The 25,855-nt window shown below is 46.0% G+C and overlaps 1 protein-coding gene across 2 annotated transcripts in view; it reads left to right on the top strand.

The window, feature by feature from the left end:
• Positions 1 to 25,855, top strand: part of PTPDC1 (protein tyrosine phosphatase domain containing 1) — a 353,990-nt gene that overhangs the window by 108,183 nt on the left and 219,952 nt on the right. For both annotated transcript variants that reach the window (XM_078661619.1, XM_078661618.1), the window contains exon 3: positions 10,425 to 10,503. The gene's annotated coding sequence lies outside the window, so the exon portion shown is untranslated. The remainder of the gene's footprint in view (positions 1 to 10,424; positions 10,504 to 25,855) is intronic.

The raw sequence follows: 25,855 nt of genomic DNA, 5'->3' as shown, positions 1-25,855 counted from the left end.
AAACAACGCTGCTTCGTCTGCCTGGTAACAAAACAACTATTGCTGGTCACAGTATTGCATGCGTGGACCACATTGCAGGACTAGGACGGCACAACTCATACAAGAGATTTGACTAACAGTGCCGGACTGGGAACCCAAAGCAGCCCTGGCAAATTTGATAAGACCAGCCCTCGTACGATGCATAGCAAGTGCAGCGAACAAGCCTTACCACACACAAATTGGGGTTTTGGGGGAGTACTCCCCATAAAAAATGTGAGAAAAAATGGTGCATTCTACAACACATTTATTGTTATATAGTTAATTGTATTCGCTTTTAAAGCATAGTAAATTATGATTTTACTATGCACTGGGATACGACAATCTTTGTTGGTGCCCTTCAGTCATTCTCTCGCTTTTACCCAGCAGCTCTTTGATGGAAGTCCATAGCTCGGTGTGCTAGATTACGTTTGTAACTTATCTGTGACAAAAGCAATAACCCACTGAGCTATGCACATAACATATTGCTCTTGGATATGCATGGTACATGTTCTTTTCAGTAGGCATATTGACATTCTGCACTACCTTAGATGAGTCAAAACTGCCACTAGACAAAACTCTCATCTCCATTATCTTGACACTTTTATTTTGCTTGAAAACTGCTGAATATTTAAGGAACTTTACAGTGCTTCTAAAACTGCTACAAAACCAGTCCCCACTGACGATTTCTGGCCACCCACACTTCCAGCCTCCCAGGGAAACATTCGAAGCCCAGTATGGCTATTCCGGCCTTGAACAAAGTCACTGGAATTATGGGATTTTGTAGGCGTTTCTGCATAAATTGTTTCTAGCTCAAATGGATCAAAAGTTGAGTGAGGCACCACAGTTTGCCGCACAATAGAAAGTCATTTGCAAAAGTTAACTTTCTGATGATTATTTCTGTTTTTGGGTGTCAAAGTGGAAATAATGAGGTGGATCCTTTGCCCAAATAGTGTTAATGCCAGAGTAATGAGATAATACACAAAATGTGCTACATTATTTGCTGCATAATTTGGTCCTTTCCTGGCCATAATTCTAGTGACCCAGTCTATGGCTGTATTTCACGTACCATATCAGAGAAGCCACCATGTTTATCCGCGTTGCTTGCTAATTAGGTCGGTGCCAACAGCATTCAATGTGAGGGCCATTGGAGACCCGTGAGCACGTTCCCGATTTCTCCAACATAATGCTGGTTGGCTTCCAAGGATGCTCTGGCCGCTTCTAATCACTAGTGCGCCACGCAAGGATGACATTGGTCTTATCCTGCATGTGTATGAAATGTGAGAAAATCCAGTAGTCTAGAATGTGAGAAGATAACTAGATTTTCAGACCTTTTCCTTTCCAGTGCAGCCTCTTGTTCTTTTTTTAAATGTACTTAACAAGTCCCATTTCTTAGATCTCTTAGACTAGAGCTTTGATTTTACTAAAAGTATATTTATTTACTATACCTATTGGGGCTTTCAGCCTCTCCACTCGCATTTATTTCCACCCACTACAGGATACAGCCTAGGGCAATTAATCAGCCCACTTCAGCCGTTGGCTAACTTCACTGTGACTGCATTCTGTTCTTTCACAAGGAGCTTCTCTGCACACTATGTAGTTCCCCTCCGTGACTATGGCAATATGCGCTTTTCAGCACCAAAAAAGTACTTGTTCCTTTTCCATTTATTTATTTTGGTTGAGAGCCCAGCAGCTTCTCCAACAGTAACGTTTTGAAAACACTGTAACAAAGCAAGCATTTATAAAGACAAAAGTGTGTCAACCAGATCTGTGTGGTTTGCCAGGGCGTTTTTTTTTTGTATATGTTCGCCCTAGTTCCATTTAAATCTCCGGCTTTCCTTGACCTTGTTTCCTGCCTCATGCTGACATTGTTTTGCTTGTGTACATTTATCCTTCTTTCCTGTATCCGGTTACATGCCTTGTTGCAGTCTGGCTTTAGATTTCTCTCTGATCCACCCAGAGCCAGGAGTCCTAGGTCTTCTTAGGACATGAACTGAAAAGTAATACATTTTATTTTCAATCTCTTTATCTTCAGTCAGTGATGCAACTATGTTACGGAGTGTGCCTTCAAACTGAAACTCTGCCAAGTTTTCTTCCCTTTTAGGATATTTCTCATTCGGTGTGTTTCTTTGCTTTTAACCTATTATTGACTTTTGCTTGCAGAAAGTCTGATATTCTCATGTAAGTCTGATACCGGTTACCTAGGCCTGTGTTCCATATCTTGTATTTCAAAGTAAAACTTAAAGCTACACCTACACTGAAGACCACATATTCTTCAGTTTTGCAGGCTGCACAATCTCCTCTATCCAATCAACCTCGATTTAGAAAGAGAGTCAGGGTGTAATCAACGTCTATTCCCCCATCTAGATTTCCTAGGTCTTCTGCACCTGACATGACTCCACTGCCATATCAGCCTACAGTTTGAGGATCCTGTTCAGCCTTACCAGCCTCAACAAAAACAAAACCACAAAACTCAATGCCATCAATGATACCAAAGATGAAAATCGCCACCATCCAAAACATCACACTTGAGAGGAAGAAACTCCCCTGAAATAAGCAATGATGCTGTAGGACGAGCGGTGCTAAATCATCTACAAGAGCGGAAATCGATATCAACTGACAGATGGGTACTAAACATCTTCCAAAGGGGGTACGACATTCACTTCAATACACTTCCATCTTGTGTCCCTTCAAAACCAATATCGAACACCACTCTTATTAGCCAAAAGACTAATACAAAGTGTTCCATTACACGAACAAAACAAGGGAGTATATTCCAGATATTTCCTAGTATCTAAAACTCATCCAGTTCAGTACCATACTGAATAAACCAGGTCCTGAATTCCCAGCTTAAACTCTTTCATGGGTTCTCTTTGGGCTATTCACAAAGATATTTTGAATACTGTAAGTAGTACTCCTTCCTGTACTCACAAATGCTATTCATGAATCTCTGACCGGAGAACTCTGCCTGCCCCATCTCATGTGTGAAAATCTCAGTCTGGAGTGCGGAGCTCCCTGCACACCGGGGAATGCTTTTGTGTAGTAATGTAGCAGGGACAAGGAGGAGTGACTGTAAAATGTGGAATATTTTCTGCTAAATGGAGTCGGGTTTGGGAAATCTAAAGAGTAGTTTAGCGAGAGACATGCGAATATTAAAATGCATATATAAAAGTAAGACCTAAATCTACTACAGTAGAAAGACTAACAAGTAAGGCTCCCATGTAGCTAAGTATTGGAATAGGTCACAGAACCTGGCAAATCACTGGTTCTTCAACACAATCTTATAGAAATAATTTGTAGGCAATAAATACTAACAACACACAAGGAAAAATAGGAAAATAAAGTGAAAAACATTTTAAACATCAAACAAATACAGTTGTATATTATTTTAATACAATTTTAAAATATACACTACACTTTCGTTCAATAGTAAGTAATGTAAATCACATATTTAAACTAGGCTTCAAACACGTGCAGCCCACCTCAGTCAATTCTCTGCCAAACCCAACCATGCTGGTCCCTGGTTCTGAAGGGCTTTGAAAGTGTGGATCAATGTCTTGAAATGGTATCTCTTATGAATGGGGAGCCAGTGGAGCCTCTGGAGGTGGGGAGTGATATGGGTCTGTTTAGAGAGGTCTAGAATGAGTCTAGCTGCTGAGTTCAGTATCGTTTGCAGTCTCTTGAGGAGGTGTCAATGGGGAGCCACTTGATAATCTTGCGGAGCTTGCAAAGGGTGAGGAATCAGGTGGATGAGACTGTGTTGATCTGCCTTTTCATGGTGAGCTTGCTGTACAGGATAATGCTGAGGTTGTGGTGTGGTCGGCCGGCATTAGTGCTGCTCCCAGATCGAGGGACCACCAGGCATTGTTCCATGGGGAGGTGTTGTTCCACAAGATCAGCACTTTCGTTTTGTCAATGTTGAGTTGTAGGCATTGCCTCTCATCCAGCCAGTGATTTTCGTCATGCATCTGTAACATTGGTCAGCGTGGCGGAGGGGTCTTCTGATAGAGAGATTGTGAGCCGGGTCATTGGTTTAGGTTGTGATGCTCAGTCCGTGCGATCTGACAATGCTGGCCAAGGGAGTCATGTAGGTGTTGAACAAGGTGGGGCTAAGGGGCAAACCTTGAGGGATGCCACAGATGGAGTTCTTGGGATCTGAGCTGAAGGGTGCTAGGCTGATTATCTGGGTTTTCCCTGTGAGGAAGGAGGAGATCTATTTGAAGGTATCTCTGTGGATTCCAATACTGTGAAGCCTTTTGATCAGGGTGTGGTGTGTGTGATACTGTGTCAAATGCTGGTGAGAGGTCGAGGAGGCTCAGGGCCGCTGTTTTTCTTGGATCGAGGAGGGATCTGATGTCTTCTGTGGCGGCAATCGAGATGGTCTCGGTGCTGTGGTCAGTGCGGAATCCAGATTGGAACATGTTCCATTCAAAGTTCTCCCTGGCAACGGACAACTCCACCATTGAGGCAGAGAGCTCCCCCAACAGGCATATACTATACATGACCTACCAGCTGTTAATTTACTGGATGGTTGTAATTTCAATTGTAAGAGGCTCCACTCCCTCTAGAAAAAAAGAGTAAATGCCCATACATTCTAATAGTAGGTGCAAATTTCCACCTGAATGTATGAATACCTTCCAGGCTGAGATCTCCACCTAAGTGGAATTCTGTGTGTGAAGATTTTTTCTCACGTAAATATGTGTATGTGAATTGAGCCCGCAGTGTGTGAATCTGATAGCTAGTGAGTCTAACCGGATCCCCTGATCTAGTACTAATGCAGCACCTGTCTACTCCGGAGCAGCGCCCACCACCCCTTGTGCAGCTCCCACTAATTGTAGTCGAGCTCCCATTAACAAAGGTCCAGAACCAGTCCCACCCTCTGTCAATCAATACTGCTTGTTTCAGTTTAAGCACCTGTCCAGACTATTCCTGCACTCCAAGGATGGATGACTCCCCAGTGCATCAACCTCTTATGCTTCCTCCTCTGGAAAGAGGATGCAAAGCTGAAGTGATTGGTACCGATGACCCTGAGTACTAGGCAGGATCTGTATGGCCCAGAATCTGTGCAGTGGTGGCAGCTTTATTTTACATTGCCATGTTATGTTATATTGATTTGTATAGCACACTAATCAATTGAGAAGGTATCCAGCCGTTTGGGTAGGTGTGTAGATGTGGCATCCCCAAGATGCTTATACAAAGAGCCAGGTCTTCAGCTCCTGACTTCAAGAAGTGAGAAGGAGGCTCTGATGTGTTGCGGGAGGTCATTCCCTGTTTTGGGTGCGAAGCAGACGAATGAGCAACTTGTTTTACTTTTGTGGATGCAGCAAATGGGTGCGAGTGAGACCAAGCTTAGGTGTCTGGTGGGTTGGTGAAAGTGTAGGCGGCTGTTCAGGTTTTCTGGTCCTGCGTTGTGTCGGGCTTTGTATTTGTGCATGAGAAGTTTGAATAGGCTCCGCTTTTAAAAGGGAAGCCAGTGAAGCTTCTTGAAGTGCATTGGTTGGCGATTGGGAGTACTGACACTCATTTGTTTGCTGCAGGCTCTGCTGCTGGGATCCGCAAAACTTCTGTGACCTAATTGTTCGTAAAGCCATACTGATTACTCCACTCATGTTGTCATCCATCACATTGTGCCTTAGGCTCAGCCTAATGTAGCGAATTGGGTAACATGGCTGTTGGCAGTGTGTTTCTGAAAAAGACCAATGCCATAATTGCTATCTGCAAGCTGCCTCTGTGGTACAATTTCAGTATGAATAGATCTATGTCCCCAGACAATGTTGAAGAAGAAAACCAGTTCAGCCTTAACGTGGGCAAAAATACTTCTGAACAATAACTGCTGATTTCTGTGGACCTAATCAATACTGCTGCCACTATGGCACTAGTTACTGTTTTCTCACAGATCGTGATTCTACTTTAGATGATGAACTACCTTAGAAGACTCTGACCGTTACTATCTAGTTTGTATTACATATTGCACTCTGATTGCTTCCTTTTAAGTTCCAACAGACCGTCTTACACAACAGCATGCACAAGAAGTTGAATATCTATCCATTTATTAAGTCCATACAAATAGCAAAGATCGCATCCACGTAATAAGCCACTGCAGTTCCACTCTCTGTAGTCTCTCCAACTGACCACAGACTCCTAATTCCAAACACAACATTCTAGGGATGATGTTTTGAATACATAAACCCATCATCACATAGTTACAGAACACTTCAGAAGCACTTTGTTACATTACCTTAAGGTACAGACTATCACATCACCTCCCTCATCCGACATATCCTCAAACTAAACAATAGAAACGAAATATTAGAAACTTTTTCACACAAAATCTTGTAAACGTACAGGTCTCCTCTTCTCACTTTGTGGTCTTATTTTTTGTATCTCTAACAAACCACTGACCCAAGGAAGAGAATCTTCCCCCTTAACAGGATAGTATTATGCCACCCTGTTGAGATTCCAGATATTATCATTGTTAATATTTACCCCATTTGTTAACAATTTTAAACTTTGAACAGTTGACTAACTGTAGAAACTTTACCATCTTTTTTGGGATATTGGATTTTTATCCAATCGCCCACCTGCACCGATCTCCTTAAACCTTCCCTCTCAATTTCTTCTCTCTTTCCACCCTTCTATGCTACCAACTTGATCATCCATTCTTTTCTTTTCTCATTCACCCATCCAGGGGTTGGTTCACTCTAAATAACTAACAAGCATTTGCAATGCAATAGGTCTCGCATTTATGTGAGTTTGAGCTATGGGCATTGTAAATGACAATGCCTTTTATTTATGTTTTGGTTTTTAAAACATAAATAAAAGGCATTGTCATTTACTATGTCAATAGCTTAAACTTGTGTAAATGTGAGATCTATTGCATTGCAAATGCTTGTTCTAACTTGCAAAATCTCCAGTAGTCGAAACCTTGGGATTTACCCCAAGTTCCATTTACAAAAGGAAGGGAGTTGAGCAGAGGCAGCAATAACCTTGTTTCTATGCCAAGTTTCCATTTACAGAGATGGAGAGATTCCTGCACCATTGAGCAGTAGCTAGACCACCTTTCCCAACAATGTCCAAGTCTTTAGTTTGTTTCTAATATTATATGGGGCTATTAATGGTGCTTTATGCAACTTTTTCCTTGTGGTAATACATATCTGTATACAGTGACAAAAGAAAACTTTTTCTTTGTTCCTATATATGTAAAAGGCCAATTTTTTATACCATATCAGTTAGAGCACCCGAACCACCGAATAGCACCTCTTAATGTGTCCCTGAAATGACCTACTTCTCTGGTGCTTGCAGTTGCATGCCCTATTAAGATCCGCACTCCATTGTAAGTGCCTTCCTTTGAGAAGTGTATTCTACTGTCCTGGGTCCTGAAGTTTGTGATAAATAAAGTCTGCAGCAGAATCTTCGCCACCGCCGGTGTCTCCTTCAACCAAGGAGTTTTTCATTGTCACCGAAAACAGGAAGGACCTTTACCCCCTCCTCTTTAACCCAGTACTTGATCCAAATGACTTAATACATTACAGCCTCCCAATCCATGGGAAGATCCCCAAAGAGGCAGTAGCCATGCAGCTGTTGACTCACATTGAAAAACAAAACGTCTTCAGACCTTCCAGTCGGACTTTAAGCCTCTCTGCTCCATCGAGACAGTCGTCAAAAAGTAGAGGTGATTTTGGAGGAATTCCTGATCTTATTGCTCCACATAGATAATACAAAAACTGCTAAAACACAAGAGAGCTAAGTGTAGTTGCATGGTTTACGTTTGCTCTTCTGAATGTATTTCCTGAAACTGAAGCTCAAACAGTGAGGTTACATGCCTGTCTGTAGCCATGCTGCACTGCGCATGCGTCTCTTACCTGCAGGAGGAATCTGCGAGGACTCCAAGACCTCTTTGTTTAGTTAATGATCTAATTGCCATTGTTCAGTCCAGTCAGGCGAGCACGTTAACATAACATGCATTGGGAAAGCCAGTCGGGCTCGTCTATTTTTGCATACTATTCGCTATATTATTGAGATGCTGAATCCTGTGATGGCTCACCCCGGTCCTCTTTCCACTTGCTGGCTTGCCGACCTTTAATTTCAGTGAGTAGGATATCTTTTAGGTGCACACTGAGAGTCGGGTATAATGTTGACTTGGTCACATTTTGGCGCACATTGTCCTTAAAGGAAGTGTTATGCTGAACGCGAAAATAGAGCGTTTAGGTATTTTTGCTTGGGCAGGAAGCTGTCCCAGTAAGGTAATGGCATGGAGCAACTCTGGTAGAGAAAATGAGAGGGGTCGTAGAGTTTGTTTTCACAGAAATCGGCTAGTTCTGAAGAAAAGCGGAGGGCAGCCGAGCCCACAAAGGAGTAATGGCGTTAGTACAGCACGTCCATGACAAGCAGCGCTGTGACAGCAATAGTACTGCGTGTTCAGCACAGAGCGGCAAACTCTGTGGCAGAGGAAGGCGGTTGAGGCTGCAGTAACAGAACAACAACAGCACTGAGAGGGGGTATCATAAAGAAAACAAGCGTGGTCGCGAAAGCTAAAGGCACCGCGCTAATTGAAAAAGAATGTCAGGAATGCAGCTGGCATCTGCTCGCGCTGCTGCTCGCTCCCGAGCTCCTTAGGCCAGGGGAGAGAGAAGGCGGGACAGGCACCCGCCATTTGCCAATTGGGGGCTGTCTTTCTTAGAAAGGCGCACGCAAAGGCCAATAGCGTGTGAGCAAAAAAAAAAAGCACACGCACAAGCCTGTGGTCCGAGTTGGAAGTCCTTACTAGAAGCCTCGCAGACCAGGGCATGCACGCTGGCTCAGGCGACACCTAAAAATGAGAGACACCCGTGGTGAGAGACACCCGTGGTGGAATGTGGTGTAAAATGATATTCCCTCACATTTTTTCATTCCATCATCCCAATTTGATCCACCCATCAAGGATTGTTGCAAGTTTTCCTTCGAGACTTTAATAAAGTGCTCCATTTGTTTCTGGGTGATTAACTGCTGCTTTCTTGTCTTTAATTCCTCTTCCTTTGCAAATTCCTCAACAACCTCTGAAGTTAGTTGGACCCCCTTATCAGTAAAAATGATAGATGGAAAACTTTTTCTCTCAAACATTTCTTCTAAGAACCAGATCACAGTCTTCGATTCTACTGAGCTCACCACCTTAATTTATGGCCAAAGTGAATAAATGTCAATACACACTAGAACATATTTGTCACAAGACTTCACTTTTATTGGTCCAAGAATATCCACTGTGATGTCTAATCACGGACCAGAGGCTTGCTCTCTCGAAACCATGGGTTGTTTCAGCATTTTAATACCTTGTCACTCCGCACACACTCAACACAGTTTCTCACTTCTCTCTCCTCCATAAAGTTCATCATGGGCCACTAGTATCCTTCTCTTACTTTGTCTTTAGTCTTCGTTATGCCCATGTGACTAGCATGGGTACAGCCTATCAATCTTCTCCTCAACTTATGTTGTGGTACTAGTTTACTACCTCTTAACAACAGTCCATCTGTCTCAGTCAACTTACTCCTTACTTGCCAGTAACCTGAGACTGCTTCTTCACAACGGCTTCTGTTGACCCAGCCTTCTAATACCATCCTGATTACTTTCTGTAAAACCTCATCTTCCTGAAGTTCTTTCTTCCATGCATCTTCCTGTACCACACCTTCGGTTTTTTAGGCAGACATTCACTTCCCCTTCAAATTCTACCCCCCAGAGTAATCATCATACAATTGATCATTATGTTTGGGTTGAAGATACATTCTGGAAAACAATCTGCTTGTAAGTTACTCGCCCCTGGTACACAAGACAACTCAAACTCTTCATTAGTGTCAAGATGCACAAGCAATTCACGCTGATGGAACCACCTTGTAAGTCAGTCTCCTTTAGGGGAATATATACATTTTTCCAGGTAAAATGCGATCTTGAATTCAATCGTCCATCCAAAATATCCTAGTAATTTAATTGGTTCCCCACTATATCCTCTAGGTCAAATTCAACGCGGTGTGATGATTGTGACTTCATTTAGAATCTGTCTAATTTCCTATGTTCAGAAGCTAACAAGCCCGCTCAGGAAGCATCTGTCTGTCTCTTGCAGGAACAGTATTAATCAAGTTCCTTAACTGAGGCATTCATGGGATCTTTTATACGTTTTAGATGTTTTTTGCTGCACAATAGTGTGGGTGCAAAAATTGCTTCGTTGAGCGTTCTGTATGTGTCCTGTAACGAAGATATGAAGCTCTCCAGCTGATTTAATAAAATATAATTTGCTTTTGATTTTAGCAACTGTTAGTAAGGCCTTGCATGCACACACGAAGCAATTAGTGTTGGTTATCTGCAAAACTGGTAGTTCATTTGCACAAAGCACTTGAGGCAATAACCTTTGCTCTAATATCCCCTGTGGTTTCTCATGTCAGATCTGAAGAAGCCGAACACTGCAGTATTAAAGTTTTCAAGTGCTGAGGAGCCAAAGAAGCTGACCCATCGCCAACTTTGGTAAGGATTTCAGAGGCTTTAAATTGGAGTTGAGGTGCTGTGCTTTTGTAAGGATAAAGCTGCGGGCATAATTAATAGATAATCATGCCCAAAATTGGTGGCGTCTTCCTGTAAGATCCCTTTTAGATTCTGGAAGTGGTAGTGGCACCTGTATAAGCCTGATTGGCTCTCACGACAGAAGCACAGGTGCTGGGCCCATCGTGGTGGTGAGAGGTAAATTATGTAATTGTAGTTATAAAGTGCTTACTACCCCATATGAGTCATGGAAGCGATTTCTGGCGAGTAGCACGCTACACCGGACCTCAAAGTGGTGGATTAGTATAGGGAAATATAGGTTGTTAATTGGAGTGGTTGACATGTGAGTTTACTAGTTGGATTGAATAGGATAGAGGAGGGAAGAGTGTAGAAAGTGTTATTTGGGAGATCATAGTAGTAAAATGAGGTTAGATATAAGTCAAAGGAGAGAGAGGGGTTAAAAAAGTCTTGAAAGCGTAATTTAGTAAAATGAGGTTTGGGAGGAGTCGGAGATAGAGGATATATTGAAAGAGGTATAGGATAAGACATAAAGTATTGAATTGGAGAGAGTTAACGTTTTTATTTTACAGTTGTAGTAAATTGATAAATACAAAAATATATAACTGCATTAAAAGGTCTACATCTATATGGAAAATAATAGAAACATGAAGTTGTATTATATAAAGAAGGTGGCAGCCTATAGAGGTTTGTGGGAGCAGAAAGAGTGACAGCAAGGGCCATGTGGTAATTTGCTGTTCGTAAGCATGTATATATTCTTGTGGAGGTACAATGAAGTGCAGCATCTTTCTTTGATAGTGCTGTTGTGAGGTAGCACACTGAGGATGCAACCTGGGAATGAAACTGGAAGTCATGACAACATGTCTGCATCAGTTATGCATTTTTGAAGGACATTTTAGTTGGCTGGGTAAAATCCTAACCTGCTTCTCTCAATCATACACAATCCCTTTAACATGGGGGTCAATTCACAAAAATGCCTGGGGTAGTTGAAATCCTATCACTCACCCTGTTATTCACTCTCTGATTACATTATAGGAACCAAAGTCACAAGAGTGTTACCCAAAGGGCCATCAAAGGAATTTCTAATATAGGAGTTTTTAGACTGTTGGCATCAAAGGAATTGACATTACTGAAGTAAAGTGTTTGCATAATAAATTAACACCAAGAACACTAAAGGAGTTAGACTATTATATCCCAGTGCGTTAGTATGTTCCTATAAACACCCAACTACAGCTACATAAAAAAGTAATTACTTGGAAAACACTACATTAAAAACACCGCTACATATAATACAACTACTAAAAACACCACTTCATTTATTTAATTATAAAGTTTTATATAGCGCGAACAAGATCCCGAAGGATATCAGAGCGCTTTACAATAGGATGGAAGGGAGGACATAAATGCAATAACTAACACAGAGTGAGAAAAGGAAAGTAATATGCGCATGTCTGAGTATATACTCAGGGCTCGTCAGAGCCGAAACGCGTTATGAATTGAAATTGAAATTGAAAATTCCATTTATATAGCGCATAACCACCCGAAGACCTCGCAGCGCTTGAGACTGATTTCTGTGTGCGACTGCAGGGTAGGATTAGTGCGCTTTTGAAAACAAATGGGGCGATAAACAAAGTAAAATAACTTGAGTACTTACTTTGGGTCCGTGTTTGTCCTTTGGTATGAATTATCCTGATACGGAAGAAAAGTTTTATATCTATATATATATATATATTCCCAACTCGTTTCTTCACCAGCCGTTGCTCCTCCTTGCTACGGGTGCTTTCTCGGCGCGTGGTGCAACGCGCATTCATATACCCAACTCCGGTCTTGTATGTCCACAAAACACTTTCGAGAGCATGCACAAAACAATCCAGGGGGGGGCTCAGTTATATATTATTTAATTAGCGCTTCAGGAAGCAAGTTGACAAACGCGTTTCAGCGATACCGCCTTCATCAGTGTCAACAAAAACGTTACGCATTCGTGTTTAAATAATAAACAGTACAATACAATCCATAGACATAGAAAGTGCTATTTACAAGTGCTTAAAACAAATCATAACAATCGACGATGGACTAAACTTGGCGGCCATCTTATAGTGGTATTTTGTATTACACCAAAATATTCGTGTTTCGCTATCGAGCTACATACGTGGACATACAAGACCGGAGTTGGGTATATATAAATATAAATATATATATATATAATATATATATATATATATATATATATATATATATATATATATATATATATATATATATATTTTACGCGAACTTGTTCGTGGGCTGGTGGGAGAAGCACGTGGCCTGGGGCGGCGGGACCAATGAAAAATGGTTAGATCATATTATGATCTGGGCCAGAAACATCGACGATCTCTTTGTTTTCTGGCGCGGCGACAGGGCCTTGGCTGAGGAGTATGTGGCCGCTCTAAACAATAACGATCTAAATCTGAGATTCACCAGTACTATCAGCAATAACTCGGTGTATTATCTGGACCTAGAGGTCTATGTAGCAGGAGATACACTACATACAAAACTCTACAGAAAGCCCACGGCGGGCAACACCGTGTTACACGCAGCAAGCCATCATGCCAAGAACATTCCATTCTGAGAATTGCTCCGTCTGAAAAGAAATTGTTCAGACATGGAAGATTTCATGCAAGCAAGGGATGCTGCCATAGTAAGATTTCAAGAAAGAGGATATTCAAGAACACTGCTAGCAAGTACAGCAAGTAGAGTAGACCTAATTGACAGGACAGACCTTCTGAAGGAAAAAAGGAAAACTGACTCAGAGGGGGTGACACGGATGATTACCAGTTATAATATGAGATCCAGTGAATTGGTTCAGGTATTTAACAACAATTGGCACATTTTAAAAACTGATGCCGTTCTGAAAGATATCATACCTCCACATCCGTCCATAACCTATAGACGCTGTCAGTCACTGAATGACCATTTGATGCAAAGTCATTTCGAGGACCCACCTAAACCCACTAGGATGAAACCCATCAAAGGCTTTTTTCCTTGCATGCATTGCAAGGCATGCAAATATAGCAAAAAAAGAACAAAGTATGTGGGGAGACCGGATGACCCACAACCCACAAGAGAAATTACGAAATTTCTAAATTGCAATTCTGACTTTGCCATCTACTGTCTAGAATGCCCATGCTCGAAAAGATATATTGGCAGCCTAATTAACCCGGCAAAGAAACGTATATTAGAGCACATGCGTGCGATAACTAATCGAGACAAAAGCTACCCAGTGGCACGCCACTTTGAGACCCACCACAACAGTAACCGAGATCTACTCACGTTCTTCTGCCTAGATCAGGTGGACAGAAAAGAGAGAGGTGGGGACCGGGTAAAAGCTCTAAGGGTGCTGGAATCGAAGTATATAATTGACTTGCAGAGCAAACATCCAACAGGGCTAAATAACGATGAGGAACTGTGGGTCCATTTAGACTAGTCATAAGAGACAGATAACATTAGACAAAGGTAGTACAGGTTAGAAATTAAAAAATTTGAAAGTAAAATATGATTGGAGAATTGGTTTTCTAATGGGACCATTTGAAAAACTAATTCTGGATGGGACAAAATAACATCTAGTACCCATCAGTCTCTGTACCATAATAGAATACAATTAACACTAAAGAATAATAACAATACATGGTTCGAATCCGTCATCTGGCCGGTTCCACACTCTCACATTTTTAGAATTGAAATGAAACTGACATAATAAGCCCATGCAGGGCAAAAACAGCAACAAAAAACACAAAGAGTCAAATACGCCCATTCAGGGCAACATATATAGATACATATCGATAACGCAAAAGGGAACATAGAAACAAATTGTTTATCACTATGATAGCAAAATATGTAATGACTGTATTATTAAGGAAATTCTCTCTATATACACATATAGATATAGAAAATATGGACAATAAGGATTTCCTATAGGAAAACTTTGAAATTTATGCCCTTGAGGATCCATCAAAGTCAGGAGTAATGAAATGTATATATTTCTCTGTGTTCCATAGTATAATTAACTTTCCTTGACATAATGTGTGTGGTATGTATAAGAACAGAATATCAAATATGAATTGTGTTACAAAACTTGGTTTTTAATATTGCACTTACAAGAAACTGTTATTTTTAACCAAAATGTAAACCCGAATTCTACCCCACCAGTCCACTGTAAGATGGCCACTGTAAAGACAGGTTGAGGTAGTCCACTTTCACTTTCTATGAGAGAGGTGGACAATATAATGGTTTCCTTAGAACACACTTGCTGACACTGACGAAGCCGAAAGGTGAAAAGCGTCTGTCGGAGGGGGCAGGGGGTCTGCCAATAAATCATCTTTAAACACGACCTTGGAGTGCTGTCTAATTTCGTTAAAAAACTGAGTTGTTGTAGAAATATATATATATATATATATATATATATATATATATATATATGTATATATTACCTACTTGCGGTCGCCAGTAGGTAGTTATAGTTAGGAACTACTTTCCATAGGAAATCCGCAACATTCTATTAGGAATAACTTTGGCGCCGGTTGACGAATTTTCACGAAATTCTCCAAGAAGATGGCCCGCTCCGCTCCTTCCCTGAAAGTTTCAGGGTGATTCGTGAAGCGGGGGCCGAGAAAAAAGGGGGGGTCCCAAAACATGTTTTTCCCATGCAATTTTCCATAGGGACCTTTAAGTGAGGCTACAGCCCGAACTGCTGAACAGAATTACACCAAATTTGGCAAAAATGTAGAGTTTGGTTCGCAGATTACGCTTTGTTAAATGGTGTAAATCCGTTCAGTAGATCCTGAGAAAATCAAAAGTAAAATCATAGATCTATCTATAGACAAAGTACTGTACGCGTACTGTCCGAGGATAGTACGCGTACCATTACGAGCACGAGCTGCATGCTAATTGGCTGTCAACTGTCTTTCAACACTCCAAACCAGGAAGTGTTGGCAGCCATCTTGTGCCTCGGTCGAACCGAGGCACAAGAAAACAGAAAAACAAGTGCGCAAAAGGCGCAAAGGGGGCAGGGAAGAAACACCCTGACCCCCTAGGCCTGGGTTACAGAAAATCAAGATGACCTGGAGAAAATCATTTTATGGGTGTGTTATATCGACGACTTGTTTCTGATATGGAATGGAAATGAAACAGAATTCCAAGAATATTACACCAAATTAAATAGAAATCAAGTCGGTCTTTCCTTCACGTACCAAATGAGCAGAACTGAACTCCCATTTCTTGACACATTGGTGATTATTAAAAATGATGACATCCACTCTACGTTGTATAGGAAAGAAACCTCAACAAACAATATCCTGCATGGAACCAGTTTTCATCCCAGCCCCCTTCTGAACAGCATCCCGTTCGGAGAATTCATGCGGATGAAGAGCAATTGTTCACAATCAGAAGATGCCGAAAATAAAATCCAAGAAACCATGACTAGGTTTAGACAAAGAGGCTATAAGGATCACATTCTGAAAAGAAATAAGAAGAGAATAGACTCTGTAACAAGAGCTGAAACATTAACTCCAAAAATTAAACTGGACGAAACCGAAAACCAGACTGCACCCAGATTCATCACAACATATAGCAAAGAAAGTGGTGTGATAATGAGTAAAATCAGAAAGCACTGGCATTTAATTGTCAAGGACCCTGACATAGGAACTCTAATTGGCCTCAAACCCACTGTAATATACAGAAAAAACAGATCCTTGAAGGACATATTGGTAAAAAGTCATTTTAAAAAGAGAGAACCAACAAATTGGCTTAATGAACAGCAGAATGGTTTTACCAAATGTAATTCGTGTAAGGCCTGCAAAATCGGCAAGAACATGAAATCAATTATACAACCGAATGGGAACATAATGACGCTGAATCACAGAATAACATGTACTACACAATATGTAATCTATATTATTGAGTGTAACTGTGGTCAAAAGTACATCGACAGTACTGTCTGCCCTTTGAAAAAGCGCATTCTGGAGCACATTCGGGCAGTGAAGAACAAAGATACTGGGTATGCTACTGCCAAACATATGATTCTGTGCCAGAATGGAGACTGGCGAGCCATGAGATACTATGGAATCGATACCATCACACTTGATGAACGAGGGGGAAATCGAACTAGGAAATTGCGCCAGTTGGAGTCCCGGTACATTATAAGACTAAAGACAAAAACCCCGAAAAGGATGAACTTTGACGAAGAACTTGCTGTGCATCTAGAATGAGGGACATGATCTTAGTGGCAGTATAAGAACTATTATTTCAATACCTGTATAATCTCCAGGGGAAAATAAGGGCCCGCAAATGACTGAAAAGTACTTACTTTCAACCCAACTTTCACTTTCCCCTTTCTTTCTTTCCTTTTTTTCTCCCCCCCCCCTTTTTTCCCTCCTTCTTCTTCTTTTTTTCTCTCCTTCTCTCTTTTCCTTTCTCCCCTTTTTTTCTCCCTCCCCCAACTGTCCCGGATTCCTTTAGTCTCTTTACATGAGGAATTGCCAAAGAATAACATGATAATTTTCATCATGATAATTATTTCCAAAATCGTGAAAAATGGTTGATACTAATCAAATAGAAAAATGTACATAGGATGTAATATACCCCCTGTACATATGTATACATTGATATAGTATTGGTATAGTTGTTTTGTAAATAAGAGATTCTTTTCCTTATTTTTCCACTCTCTCTTTTCTTTCTTCTTTCTTCTTTCTTTTCTTCTTTCTTTCTTCTTCTTTTCTTTTCTTTCTTTTCTTCTTTTCTTTCTTCTTTTCTTTCTTTCTTTCTTTTCTTTGGGGTTCTTTGGGGGTCCCTGGGGGCCATGTAGCCCACCAGGAACCTCCGGTATGCGCCAGGGGGCTGGCTTGCAGAGACGTGTAAAGAGGCCATGCCCCTTTTTACACCTCTCTGCAACGCAGCCCCCAGGCGCATACTGGAGGTTCCTGGTGAGCTAGTTGGCCCCCAGGGACCCCAGTATTCAAGGGGAATTAGTTCCCCCTCTGCAAACGCACCAGGGGGCTGCGTTGCAGAGACGTGTAAAGGGGCCACGCCCCTTTTTACACCTCTCTGCAACGCAGCCTCCTGGCGCATACTGGAGGTTCTTGGTGGGCTAATTGGCTCCCAGGGACCCCCAATATGCAAGGGGACTTAATCCCCCAACTAAGAACACGCTACAGGGCGCCTTTGCACAGTTGTGAAGGTAGGGGTGGGGCTTGAGGTGATATGTGTGCAAACATGCCCTGTGGCACGTTTTAAGTTGGGGAATTAATTCCTCTTCAATCCAGGGGTCCCCTAAGGGCCAACTAGCCCACCAGGTACCTCCAGTAAGCTTGTGTTGTAAAAAGGGTGCGTGGCCTCTGAACACCTCTCTGCAACGCAGCTACCTGGCCCATACTGGAGCTACCTGTTGGCCCACAGGGGACCTCAGGTTTGAAGAGGAATGAATTCCCCAACTTAAAACGTGCCACAGGGCGTGTTTGCACACATTTCACCTCAGGCCCCGCCCCCTTCCTTCACTATTGAGCAAAATATTCCTCTAAAATCAGGCAAACTACGAATTCCGATTTACTCACCTGTTATCAGGAGAGACCTCAGTGCTGCATCTTTCAGCCCTGTACTGATCCTGAAAAGTAATTTTAACCGTACTTACCAGTAACTTGAATTTCCTTCCATTGGATATCATTGCCTGCTATATAAAATATATATAAACTAAAAAAAAAATAATAATAAAAAAATTACAATTTTAATATTTTAGGTTTAAAGCATTTTATTGCATTTTCAAACAACAATACAAACAAGTGAAGACAGCCGTCTCAATGAAATAGTGCAAAGTTCACACTCCAGGAGCGCCTTCAGTAGTCAGTTAGTGCAATCAGAACATCCTTCAGAGCGTAGCGCCAGGTGAATACGTGACGGCGACAATTACCAAAAAGAAACAGCCCCCACCCCAACTCCCTTCCCCCCGTTCCACCCCCCAAAACCCCTTCCCCCCTCCCCCTGTGCTGTGCGAATGTTCACCCCCTCTTCCACTCCTTCGAGGCCTTCGCCTCACACTTCAGGGAATCCTCTTGAACCCGCTAGGTAGATGGATCGGACAGGGACGTCAGTCGAAGTAGCCTGAGATATCGGGGAGAAGTAATTTCCCTAAATTCTGACTGTAGTAAAGTATGGAAAGGTTGCCACAGCTCCTCAAACTTATCCACCTCCCCCGCCACTGTGAGGGACAACTTCTCCATTCCTAGAACGTGCCATAGTCTATGCAACCAGCCAGTAGTAGTGGGGAGTGTGGTAGTGCGCCAATAGATGAGTATGTTCTGAATCGCAGAGCCTAAGGCAATCGCTATCAGCCTACCCCTTCTGGACTTCAGAGGATACATCAGGCCATTGGGTAGCCCTAGCAGGACATAAGCTGGGAGGCGGGGTAACTCAATGTCAAAGCACTGATCTATTTCATCTAGGATCTCTTTCCAGTAGGGAGTCAGTAGCGGACAATCCCACAGGATGTGTGTAAGAGTGCCTACCTGTCCACATTCACGCCAACAGGTGTTCACAATGTTACGATTCATTTCATGCAGCCTCTGAGGTGTATAGTACCAATAGGTAGATATCTTAGTGAAGGTTTCATTGAGTCCAGTGTGGTATGCAGAATGGCGCGCCCGATAGGAGATGTGGTCCCAGTCCGTGTGGCTCAGTTCCCTGCCCAGTTCTCGCTCCCAGCGCTCCCGCCCGGGATTGTAAAAGTGGAACGGGGGGGGGGGGGTTGCAAGAGTCTGTAGAGATCGGAGATGAGTTTGGAGTCCGAGGTGCGCGTCGCCAGCCACATCTCATAGGGTGTAAGCTTCCGGTCGACCAGGTCCCGCACCTGAGGCTGAAGCGCCCAGTGGCGCACTTGCCAATACCGCATTCGCTCAGTCTCGGGGAGATGGTATTCCTGTCTGAGGTCTTGAAATGAAACGGCACCTTCCGGGCCGTACAAGTGAAACAGAGCGCTGCATCTAGCCGCCCGCCAGAGCTCGAATGCTCCTGGCTCCATCCCGGGCTGGAAGTCGGGATTCTCGACCAGTGGCGTAAGTGGTGACGGAAAGGTGGTGAGTCCATGCACAGTAGTCACGGTATCCCAGACTCGCAACGGGACCTGCGTGACAAAGGATGCGTAGAGGTTGGGGGACGGTGAACCCGGCGCATAAAAGGTATCTCTTGCAGAGTCCTGCCCACCACTGCTTGGTCTTGGAACAGCCAATGCTTATCGGATTCCCACTTGCTCCATTCTACTAAATACCGCAATTGCGCAGCCTGATAATATTTGTGTAAATCCGGAACGCCAAGTCCCCCAGATTCAGGTGCCAGCGTGGATAAGGCTCTCTTGAGTCTGGGTTTGCGGCCCTGCCAGACAAAGCGTGCGATGTCAGCCTCAGCCTGCCGAATCCAGCCCTTCGGCGGCTGAAGCGGCAGGGCCCGAAACAGATACAATACCTGCGGTAGGATAGTGATTTTCACCGCGGTGATCCGTCCCAGCAAGGACAACGTGCCTTTGCTCCAACGGGTTAATTCCTCCTTAATTTTCCGACTTAAGGCCGTGTAGTTGGCTGTCACCATGGTAGGTAGAGAAGATGCTAATAGTATGCCCAAATAAGGAACCTGGTCCGTAGACCAGCGCATGGGGAAGCGTCCCTGTAGCTCAAGTCTCGTGGCAGTGGCCAGCGAGATGTCAAGGGCCGCAGATTTCCCCATATTCATCTTAAAACCCGCCACCGCAGCGAAGGCATCTAACTCGGCCACGCAGGCTGGAAGCGCCGTTCTAGGGTTTTCAAGCCTTAAGATCACGTCATCCGCATATAGACTGATGGTATGAGTATACCGTCCCATCCGGACGCCTGTCGCATCCGGATTCTGACGGATCCTCTGTGCAAAAGGCTCCATGTAGAGAGCGAAGAGCAGTGGCGACAACGGGCACCCTTGCCTAGTGCCCCTCTCAATCGCGAATGGTCTGGAGCTGCAGCCGTTCACCCGCACCGCCGCGGACGGCAGCCTGTAACAATTGAATATAAAGGTACGAAATTTCTCACCTATACCCACCTTGCAAAGCACTCTCTCCAAATATGGCCAGTGTACACGGTCGAATGCTTTTTCCGCGTCAATTGAAAGCAACATCCGTTCCCCCGGAATACGAGAGGCTTTCTCCAGGGTATGGACCACTCTTTTAGTGTTATCCACCGTTTGTCTGCCGGGAACAAACCCCGCCTGGTCCGGGTCTACCAACCCTGGCAAATGGGGTGCTAGGCGCGCCGCTAGGATCCCAGTGTAGAGCTTGAGGTCCACATTCAATAGGGAAATCGGCCTATATGAGCCACATTCAGTGCGGACCTTCCCCGGTTTGGGGATAACTGAGACCGTCGCCCGGAGTAGGTCGGGAGGGATAGCCCCCGGTTCGGAGAAGGAGTTAAAGAGCCGCGTCAACACCGGTGCCAGCTCCGGGCAGAGCGTTTTATAGAAGAGTGGGGTATACCCGTCGGGCCCCGGGGCCTTCCCCGGCTTGAGTCGGGAAATAGCCGCAATCACCTCCTCGATCCGAATATCCCTCTCTATGTGTTCTGCCTGTTCTAGGGTCAGGGCGGGGAGTTCGACCGATGCGAGGTAGTCAGCCTCGGCCAACGCCGAGGGGGGGTCGCCCGCGTACAGGTCGGCGTAATATTGACGGAACCCGTCTGCAATCTGGGCATCCTCCCGGACCGTCGTCCCGTCGGGAACTGAGAGCTCCTTAACCCGCTGGTTCTGGTGTTTAACTCGAAGCTTGTGCGCCAGAAGGCGGCCACACCTGTCGCCCCCAGTGTAAAACGCGTGCTTCAGGCGCAGCGCCGCGTATTCGGCTCTATCCATGTCTAGAGCAGAAAGGAGCTTTCGGGCAGCCTTAAGCTGCCTCCACACCCTGGGGGCACCTGTCCTCTGAGGCACCCGTTCCAACTCCTGCACTTTGCCCGTAAGTTCGTCTCTCTTTTGCTGTCTCTCCCTATTCTCCGCTGAGGAAATGGCGATAAACTCCCCGCGGAGCACCTCCTTCAAGGCGGCCCACTGCGTCGCCCGAGCAGTGTCGCCGTTATCGTTGTGCTCTTGAAACTCACGGATCGAGTTTCGTACATTCGCTACAACCGATGGCTTATGCAGCAGGGTATCCCGAAGACGCCAGACCCCTCTACAGGGAGGTACCGGCGGTAGTTGGAAGGTGCCCGTCACCGGGGCATGATCTGACAGTGTAAGAACCCCTATGTCGGAAGCCGTCGCCAAGTCGCAGACCGGACCCGTCACTAGAAGATGATCCAGTCTCGCGTAGGTCTTGTGTGCGTGTGAGTAGTTAGGAGTAGGCCTGAGCAGTAGGGTGAAGTCTCCTCCACAGATCATGCATATCGAGATCCCCCAGCCGGGATTTACTCAACTGTGAGATCTCACCCGCTTGTGGGCGTCGCTGCGCAGATCTATCTAAGGAAGAGTCAAAGACCATATTCAAGTCACCCCCAGGATGATGTGCCTATCGGGGGTGTTCGCTATGTCGTCTAGGGCTGAGTGCAGGAACCGGTCCTGGTGATCATTGGGGCTATATATCAAGCCTACCGTGAACAACAGGCCACCCACCTTGACCCTGTATGCCAGCAGCCTCCCCCTCTGTTCGGCTACTTTGTGCAAGACCTCCCCTTTAAATTTCCTAGATACTAAGATGGCCACTCCCGCTGTCTTGGTGGTCCCTGAGGAAAAGAGCTGTATGGGGAATTTCAAGGACCTCATCCTATGACAGTCTCCGGGTAGGAGGTGAGTCTCTTGTAAGAGACAAATGTCTGCTTGGGTGCTTTCAAGTAGGGACAATATCGCTCTTCTCTTGACTGGGTTATTCAGCCCTTTCACATTAAGGGTAACTATTTCAAGGGCCATCAGTGACCGTTCTAAGGACAACGCTTAACAAGCCTGACTCCTCCCCAGGGACGGCAGAAGTGACAGCAGAGTGAATTGGTGAAGCGGGGTGTGGCAAATGCGACAGCCATACAGCACTTAGTAGAAGTGGCGTGAGGGCAAAGCAAGTGTAACAGCAATATAGAACAGCACAGCACAGGTCCCGGATCCCCCCCTCCCCCAACCCCCGAACTCCCCCCAAACAGCCCAACTCCCCACATTCCCCTACCCAGTCTAGTGACCGCCCCTCCCCAGTCCCCCTCCCGTCAACCCCAACCTCAACCAATCAAAGAACACCATTGTCCCAGTCCGGTCCGCCGCGGACAAGTCTGTGGAAAGGTAGTAGAGTGGACGTCCAGCCACCTCCCGCGCCCTCCCGTTGCCCCCCTGCCCCCGGAACCCTCGCACCTGCAGTGATGATGATGCCAAAAAGATCCCCCCCCCCGAAGCATGCTCAGGCCGTCAAGGCCATATCACCGGATGATGTGTCTCTGGACACCTCTCGTATTGCGCCGTCCATTTCAGCTCGGATCGTGGGCGAGTCGGGTCTCGAAGGCAGGGGTGCGGATCGCCGCCGTCGTGCCGACTGCCAGCCCTCTCTGGTGTTGCGGCGGCGGAGAGGCGTGGGGGCATCTTTATCCGTCGCTGTGATTCCCAGCACTCCGCAGGTATCCTGAAGGGACCGAAGCTGATGCAGAGTCCCATTCCAACGGAAAATGAGCCTGAAGGGGTGGCCCCAGGAATAATGCGTGACATGTTCTCGCAAAAAGTCTGTGGCGATTTTGAATGATTTGCGTTTCTGCAATGTGATCGTTGATAAATCCTGGTACAGGGCCACTTGAGGTCCCCGGAAACTCACCGGCTGCCGCCGCCGTGCTTCGCGGAGAGTCCGCTCTTTTAGGGGAAAGTCCGGGAGGAAGGCCAAGATGTCCGGAGGTGGCGCCGAGGCCCGCCGTGGCAAGCCCACTCTGTGCGCCCTGTCAATTCTCACCGGGAAGTCACCGGGTTCGTCCAAAATGTCGCAGAACATATCTCTCAGGTAAGCGGCCACGTCTTCCCCTTCTGCGTTGGAAGGAACACCCCGGACCCTGATGTTATTGCGTCTGGACCTGTTCTCGAGATCCTCAGCGTGGGCCTGGAGATCGATCTGTTGGTCTCTGAGCAGCAAAACCTCCTGTTGTAGGTGTGCGATCTCCTCATCTCGGGTGTGGCCGGTTTCCTCCATGTTGGACACTCGTTCGCCAAGGGAGTGGACCTCTCTTCTCACCTCCCGGACCTCCCCGGCCACCTCCTGTTTCAGTGTTAGGAAGTCCTCCCTGAGGGTGCTGAACAGCGACTCCACGAAAGATCGGGTCACCGGAGGCTCCCCTCCCTCTGCACCTCGAGAGCTGGATGGGGGGCTCGGGCCGGTTGGGTCCTATCGTGTCGCGGGGCTCCTCTGCCCAACATTTCCGGCAGGGTGCGGTCTCCTTTCTTCCCCCCTCTGTTGCCTGACATCGTGTAGGTGAGGGCGTATTGTAATAGGGAGGGCACCTGTGCAGTTCTGGGCGTCCGGTCGGTGTAGGGGCCAAGACTCCCGCTAAAGCAACTTCTGTCGTGTCACGTCTTGGTCTATCCCCCGCCGGTGAGCTCTCTAGACCTTTGGAGCGGCGCCCAAGGATGGCCGCAGCAGTCCACCACCAGCGGCAGGACACCCCTCTGTCCCACATGGTGAAAGGAAATGTCCGTAGGGGACGACACTGGGATGCCCCCCTTCCAATCCAAAGCCAAAGCACTCCGTCGCCAGAGCACCCACCTCACCTTCGGGTCAATATCCGCAGCACAGCACGCCTGCAGGGGACAAGAGCGCCCTTTCCGCGCCACAGTGAAAGGCGTTGCAGATCAGTCCCCCTCGCGGTCGGTGCACGCCACCGCAGTCCCAGTCCACTCTGTGCAGGGGTTAGGCGGGCCCTATGTCCCCAAGGAGGCCACTTTTGAGGGTTCTCTGTGCAGCAGCCGGGTCCCGGCTCTGTGTAGAGGAGGATGAGGGCCCTAGTCCGTGTGCCGCCTCCGCGTTGTAGGCCCAGCGAGAACCACTGCAGAGCCCTGTCAGGGCGGGGGCCACTTGCCATGCGCGTGAACACCGGGCCTCTTCTGGGTGCTTCCTGACCTCCGCCCGTCACCCCCGATCCCGCGGGGCACCGAGGGGAGGCTCGGGGTTGGTGCGCAGATGCAGGCCTCACGGCCTACCCGAACCCCGGCTGGCGTGGTAACCTCCTGCCGGTTCCGTCCCCCTGGACCGTTGGCCTGCGCGTCGTCTCCCCGTAGGGGATCTCAGCCACACAGCTTCACCGGCAGTTCCTATGAGGTGCGCCTCCAAGCCGTCGGTTCTCACAGCGTCGCCAAGGCCCCACGCCGGACTTCCGGCCGACACCGGTCAATGGCTTCACAGGTCTCCGCCGGCTCGGCGGCCAGACCCTGTCCCCGGGGCCGCCTCGGCCCGTGGGGAGTCGCTGGGGCCCCAGGCCGGACCGCCGGCCGCTCACCTCAGAGTCCGTGGGGCACCGGAAGGAGGTCCAAGGGTCTGCGCGCAGGTACCGCCCCCCGGCTTACTCAATCCCCGGGCCGGCGTAGCTACTCCCCGCCGGTCCCGCCTACTTGGGGCGTCGTCCGGAGCGTCGTCGTTCCACCGGGGATCCTGTCTCCCAACCTCACCGGTGGTTCGTGCTGGGTGCGCCTCCAAGCAGGCGGCCCTCACAGCGCTGTCGAGGCCTCACATCGGACCTCCGGCGGATCTCGGTCTTCGGCTCTACTGGTCTCTGCCGCTCCGGGGGCCGCATTGGTACAGCGCGGCACTCAGGGCTACACCGGGGCTCCAAGTTGTGCAGCTGCTCGCCCATTTGCTTAGGGCGCGTTTTCCGCTCGATCTGGGGGAGATCAGCGGTGTAAGGCGGTGATGGGCCTCCGAGTTCGCGGGAGCTCACAAGGAGAGCGTCCTCTCAGCCCACCATCTTGGCCACGCCCCCCCAATTTTAATATTTTAAACACATTTTTTTCAATTTATATTAAAAATATGTAATGTAATTTAAAAATAAAATATCTAAAAATAAATAATTTAAAAGAATGTAGTAAATCTGTATAAAAAAAATATATAACAATTAATACGTTTAAAAATTATCATTTACAAATTCACTGAAAAAACCATAGGTTGCAGCCACGTTATAGTTAGGAATTAGCATTTAAAAAACCTTAGAAATTCACGGGAAAAAACATAGGTTTTACACGTTATAGTTAGCTGGACATTTCACTCATACAAAACCATTGAAATTCCCCCATTATAGTTAGTTCAGCTAACTATAACTCGCGCGCCCGCAATGCACTGCTGATG

This window comes from Lissotriton helveticus, chromosome 9, assembly GCF_964261635.1.
Source record: "Lissotriton helveticus chromosome 9, aLisHel1.1, whole genome shotgun sequence".
NCBI classification, from domain to species: Eukaryota; Metazoa; Chordata; class Amphibia; order Caudata; family Salamandridae; genus Lissotriton; species Lissotriton helveticus.
The sequence above is the reverse complement of the archived record's forward strand: the minus strand, read 5'-3'. Positions and strand labels throughout refer to the sequence as shown.